The following is a 6,321-nucleotide window of genomic DNA, read 5'->3' on the forward strand; positions in this document are numbered from 1 at the left end:
TTAACAGAATCTTTACTTCTTCCTCTTTGCAGTGATCTGCCAGCTGACAGTGTCTCCTGATTCCTCTGTGGCACTGGATGAAATCCGTTGTCTGTCTGACCGCCAGGACCAGGTTCGAGCTGTTATCAGTGTCAACAGTCAGTGTTTTTGGGGACGTTCTGAAACTGAAAATCAGCAACTGCATTTGACATAGAACTGAACAGTGCATGTATCATACGAGCCACGTTGTGGTTATTTCCTCAGATGGGCTCTTCGCGGGTGGTTCCCATGTGGGAACTGATCTTATGGGATGTGACTGATTGGACCATGCTGGCCTATGAGCATATCCTGTGGGAGGAACCACAAGCCTCCTCTCAGGCTGAAATATGACTGGGTGCTCCCAAACCCAGTGAAATGTCCATTCAGCATCTGGCCACCAATGGAAAGGTGAGGCAGACAGGATGGATGCTTACTCTGTGTTAACATGGACATTTGGATGTTGATTTGTTTATGTGATCCATGTGATTCATGTTTGTGTTTTGTAGCTCATGATGGCAGCCGTGGGCAGTGGTCTATATGTGTACAGTGTTCTGACCAAAGCTGTGGTGTCCCACAGGAAGGTGGCACATGATTCTAACGTCTTACACACCATGCTGCTCTCTGACAGGTAATATACTGGACAATCTTCTCACGAATCCCTGTCCCTAACAGGCATTATAAAAACGGTGGCTTAGGAGATATAGTAGTGTTAATAATGATAGAAGCTTAACCACAATGAACAAAACAGTCTACACTTGTGACCCCGTCCCATGCGCTGTATAGCTCTACCTGTTTTGACCAGTTTAACCAGTGACTGATTTTGGTTCCTCTTTACCAAAATAGCTGTAGAGTCCCCAAAACACAACATTATGCAAAGATTAAAGGAAAGTCTAAAATGATCAACAGTATGTAGGTTTTGTGTAGCAGACTTTGCCAATAGTGACCTATCACACTCTTCTCAGTGGGCAAGAAAATGCCAGTGGGCTACCGTGTTCCTGAATTTTCAAAGCTGTATTGAGTCTGTATTTTGGCCACTTGGGGGCAGCAGAAGAAAAAACAACAGACATTATCACCTTGGAATGTAGTTAAGGCAAAGATGTTGCCAAACAGTTGCCCATTCACACAGTAACATGTACAGATATTAGTTGTTATGTTTCTGGCAGTAAAGCTGAACAGAAGTCCAACGTTCACTGTTTAGCTCTAGTTTGGTCTTGTAACTCCTAAATATCTTGCTGTCTAGGTCGCTAGATGCTCCACTGTGTTCCACACTTACTCTAACCCTCTCTGTCTGCTGTGGTGGTGAGCAGGTAGTGTACAATAGGTTTGTCACAGTGGAAATGATCTTGATGAGAGCTGAGTTAGTGACTTGTGGTGGAGCTGAGGGGAACTGTGGATTCAGATCCTAATTCTCTGTGGACTCATCATTACATGTTCACATTACAAACCCCAATATCAGTGAAGTTGGGACATTGTGTAAAATATAAATACAAACAGAATACAATGACTTGCAAATCCTTTTTGACCCATATTTAGTTGAATACACCACAAAGACAAGATATTTAATGTTCAAACTGACAAGGCAGAAGAAAACCGGTTCTTCCTCTGGTGTCATATAAAATGTTCAGTACAATTATTCACATAGAAAATGGAGGGGTGAGATGCCACACTTCTCCATTATAAGTGGAAACTTGCCCGTCTTCCTGTAATTCACATCCCACCCGGGGCGACATCTTTGGATTTTGAAGTGAATCTCTGAATGTTTTTTCCACAGGAAGAGCCGCTTGTTTAACTCCACTCACTGTGAAATGTGACCTTTTGAATTCCTGCCTCTGTCTTGATGCCTTTTCTGTTTTTGTCTTAGTGCTTTAATTTGTTGTTGGTTTTATAACCTGGTCATGAGAAAAACAACATTTCATATCGCTGTATGTGTTTAGGGTTGAAATAACAAATGAACTTGTCTGGTCAGTGCAATGTTGTGCAAGAGCTCGTGAACCACTGTACAGTCAAGTGAAGAGATCAACCCCATGATGATTTTTTACATGAACATAAACAAAATGTACCATGGATGTTGGTGAGTGGCCTGCAATGGCTGTAGTAACTGAGGTAATGTGTTACTATATAGAAGAAAATGAACCAGATCAGACAGGGGCCAGCTTTCTCATATGTTTCCTGACTGTTTCACAGTGGAAATAATGCACCACTCAACCTGTTTTTATTTGTATTTGATGTAAAGAAACATTAGGAGAATCTCAGTGTTATGTCTTACAGTGTTATCTCACCTATTGTTGTAACAGCAGCTCCCACTGGGAATCCATTACCAGTGCTCTTTGCCATTGTAACCGCACTTAACACGGAGCTAGAACATGTCAACAGGGAGAGGGACGTCTTGACTATCGTACTGACCCTGCTGCCACCGTGACCCAACCCTGGAATAGCAGCAGAGAATGGATAGATGGACTATGTAGGAGTACACTGAATCACTGATTGAACCCCTAAGGCCTAACGAGGGCTACCTCTATAAGAGGTATCACCCTCATTAGTGAAAGGAGGAAGATGGCTCATGCTCCTTTTGCAAACCTGTTCATACCATGGCTGCATTTTAAATTCAACCTACCATTGAAATTGTAAACTGATCATTTCTTTATTAGTGGGCAAACTTACAAAATCAGCTGGGGTTCAAATAATTTTTTTCCCTGACTGTATCTGTTTCCTTGAGACTAAGTTTACTCATTTTCATCAAGAAAAATCACCTATTTCATCTAGTGAAAACAAAATAATCATCCTTTTATTTTTCAGCAATAACAGGTTAATTATGATAATGGGATAATGCAATTTAAGACATAACTGGATTAAAAAGATCATTAAGACCATGGCTGTTCTCTGTACCACAGAGATATAGAATATTACAAAAATACCTGCAGGGGATAGTGGGTAGCTTTTTCTCAAGGTCACAGATTTGTTATTACTACATTAACATCTACAGTCCTCAAGAAAGCATTTGTTACTTTACACCCAACTCAGTAGATCCAAAAAGGGCAAAATTAACTTGGTCAGTTTTTAGAAAGGCACACAATTGAAGAACTTCTCTTTTTCCCATGTTAATAGACGTACCAAACATGCAGTCTGCTGCAAAAACAAAAATAAGAGGGGGATTATGACGTGGCAGAGAAAATGCCGTGTCTTCCTCTCTGTCACCAACATTGAAAACCCCATTTAACACATATTGTCTGCCATACCTTGGCCTATAATGAAGATACAACCCTGAAATGTTCAGGTAAGATACACAGTATAACTGCCTATCATACCCTAAGAGATGATCTGGATCTGACCCAGATTAAGGATTTTAGGACACATTTTGTGTTGTTCTGGATCTCATTTTCCACAAGGGAGCCATTTGTGTGAGTGAATGTTGTGCCTTGGTGGACTCAAGATTCTTTATTGTCATTATGCATAGCACAACGAAATTTGGAGGTACGTGGGCTCTCTGAGCGCTCTTGTATACTAATTTTCATGTTCTTAAGACTTCTTTGAGAAAATGAAGAGAGCTTTTCAGTTAACAATATGAACAGTGAAGAACTACAGCAGTGCTTTTTGACTCTGTAGTAAAAGTGTTAAAAACATGTCACATGTTTTCTTGTACATTTTATAATGACTACACTGCTGAAACATGAAATACCTGCAGTACTTTTTCTAATGCCTGTAAAAGCAACCTGCTGTGTAGTCACTGTAAATAACAGGCATTACACTAAAATTGTCCTTTTAGAGGGATAGGAGCTGGAGGAAAAATGATCCAAATGGCCTTATTGAAAGGCTACAACAGCCGAAGCAAAGAACTAAATGTTCCATATTTAAATATACTATCAGGGTTTTTGTCAAGCCACTACCAAAACCAACATATCGTGTTATGTTGGCTGGTGTGTGAACATGAAGCTACTACTGTGTTAGTGTGCTTGAGTGAACCGCCACTTTATTAATACATAACCTTATTATTACTACTTGCTTTTCAAAAATCTAACTTATAAAACAGTTTAAAATGTTTTACATATAACTTGATGTTAACTCTTGAAACCTACTAATAGATACCTGCACAATACAGAACAGCTAACTGTTTATGTAAATTTGACTAGTACAGGCTGGTATTAAATCTATTACATTGCTTTTATAACATTGTTTAGTTAATGTTTCTCAGTTCTGTAAAACAACCTTTTATTATTATGCCTGCAGATAGAAAAATGTGCTCTGCATAGAAGAGGACAAATGACTCTAACAAAGGAAAGTCGCAGCTGCACTTGTGGCTTTCACAGTTCCAAGGTAACTTCACTTACAGTAAATGGTCAAGCTGCACTTTTAGATTAATGTGTTCTTCAAAAGCCCCTTATGAATAGACCAAGATCTAGTCCCGTGACGTCGCCCGGCATGGCGCAGCCGGGGCCCCACCCTGGAGCCAGGCCCGGGGTTGGGGCTCGAATGCGAGCGCCTGGTGGCCGGGCCTCCCCCCACGGGGCCCGGCCGGGCTTAGCCCGAACGAGTGACGTGGGGACGTCCTCCTGTGGGCTCACCACCTGCAGGAGGATCCGTAAGGGGCCGGTGCATAGTGGATTGGGCAGCAGTCGAAGGCAGGGGGCATTCCCCCGGAGGAGCTGGAGGAAGTGTCTGGAGAGAGGGAGGTCTGGGCATCTTTGCTTAGACTGCTGCCCCCGCGACCCGGTCCCGGATAAGCGGAAGAAAATGGATGGATGGATGGATGGGTGTTCTCCATTCTGATAAATAAGAAAATATGTAAATATATATTTTCAGGCATCCTTCATTCAGTAAGGCAAAACCCAAGTATAGGTACTTTGTTATGTTAATCCCTCAACAGTAGGAACCTCAGAAAAGGAAGCGCTGGTTTCGCTTTTCAAAACCCTTTTTTAACCTTTGACAGAAGTCAGCAACATTTTTATATAGGCATTTCCTGATGCTCACAATGTAATGCCCTATTTGAATATACAGTATACTATAAATCCCAAAGTTATGCATTGTGTGCCCACATACTGTATGTGCTTTCATGCATTTAGGTGTACAAAGTGTGAAAAGACTTACCAAAAAACAAAAACACTCTTTGTGTATACAAAGTTGCTAACCTCAAAATGTGCCACTTCAGTCCAGTCCTATTCAGCCTTGTGTAGACAGTAGACAGGCCCTTAAGAATGGAAACAGTAAAACAGGTAAGAATAGGAGACAACCCCCAGGAGTACCACATATTTAGACTTTTATATCCTGAAGATAGGGATTTTGAAGGGTGAACAGGTGTGCCTTCATTTGGGATAAATTGCATTTGATTAACAATTGGGTCCAGTGTGGCTTGGTCACGTTTCTTCATCAAGTGGGGGTGACAGCACTGTACTTAAGCAGATGAAATGGCATGGTTTTTGTCAAAAGGTAAAACAGTATTGTTACTAGTTATTTAAGTGACGCTGACACGTCATTTATATGTTATAAGTCAACTAACAATAGGAACTAACCAGTTTCAGGAGTATTGTCTCTTTTTTTTCATTAACGATTATGCTTTAGATTTTGTAAGACAGCAAAAAGATTGCTGAAATGTGTTTGTGGGCTTCTTGCCAAAAATGTAATGCTAGAGTTTTGTATTTGGCACGGGTTCAGAGGTTCACTCTGCAGCTGGCACAGCTGGTCCATCTACCAGTGGTGTGTCAAGTCCTGGGACAGAAATGTCTATGGTAAATGTAAACTTAAATTGCTCAAGCACCAACATCATTACTGCTGTTATTCACTTTGCAAACTACTACTTTTTGAGATAAAAAAAAATAGATAACATTTTGAGCATTTAAGTAAATTAGCATTTTTACTCAAAACTTTTCTTTTTCTCTTTTTTACCCTTCTCTCTGTTTGTTGGTGTGTCTCAGTGTATTGACTTATGAATGTTAATTTTATTTTTTAGGCATCCTCTCTGGCTTGTCAGATTGTTCAACAACAGGATTGGACAACAGGTCCATCCGCAAGAAATAAGTCAAGTCCTGAAAAGACAGTGACTACCGTAAATGTGAACCAAATTTGTAAAATCACCAACATTACTATTGCTACAGCATTTACTGTATGTAAGCCACAAATAAAGATTATATTTACAGTGTAACGCATTTACATACTAAGACATGGCAATTATTTCCCATTTTCTCTCCATCTTTATGTTAACTAATACAGCATGTATTTATGTACAGTACTTGTAGTGTGCGTTTTATTTATCAGGCTTCACGGGTTTCATCAGGTGATTGCTCAATTGCCATAGAACTGCAGCTTGTTCAA

At 40.4% G+C, this 6,321-nt stretch overlaps 1 pseudogene; it reads left to right on the top strand.

Annotated features, from left to right (window-relative positions):
• The window catches only part of LOC109970807 (WD repeat-containing protein 41-like), a 7,057-nt pseudogene extending 5,554 nt beyond the window's left edge, over window positions 1-1,503 (top strand).
• The last annotated feature ends 4,818 nt before the right edge of the window (window positions 1,504-6,321 follow it).

The sequence above is a fragment of the Monopterus albus genome, unplaced genomic scaffold (assembly GCF_001952655.1).
Source record: "Monopterus albus unplaced genomic scaffold, M_albus_1.0 scaffold208.1, whole genome shotgun sequence".
NCBI classification, from domain to species: domain Eukaryota; kingdom Metazoa; phylum Chordata; class Actinopteri; order Synbranchiformes; family Synbranchidae; genus Monopterus; species Monopterus albus.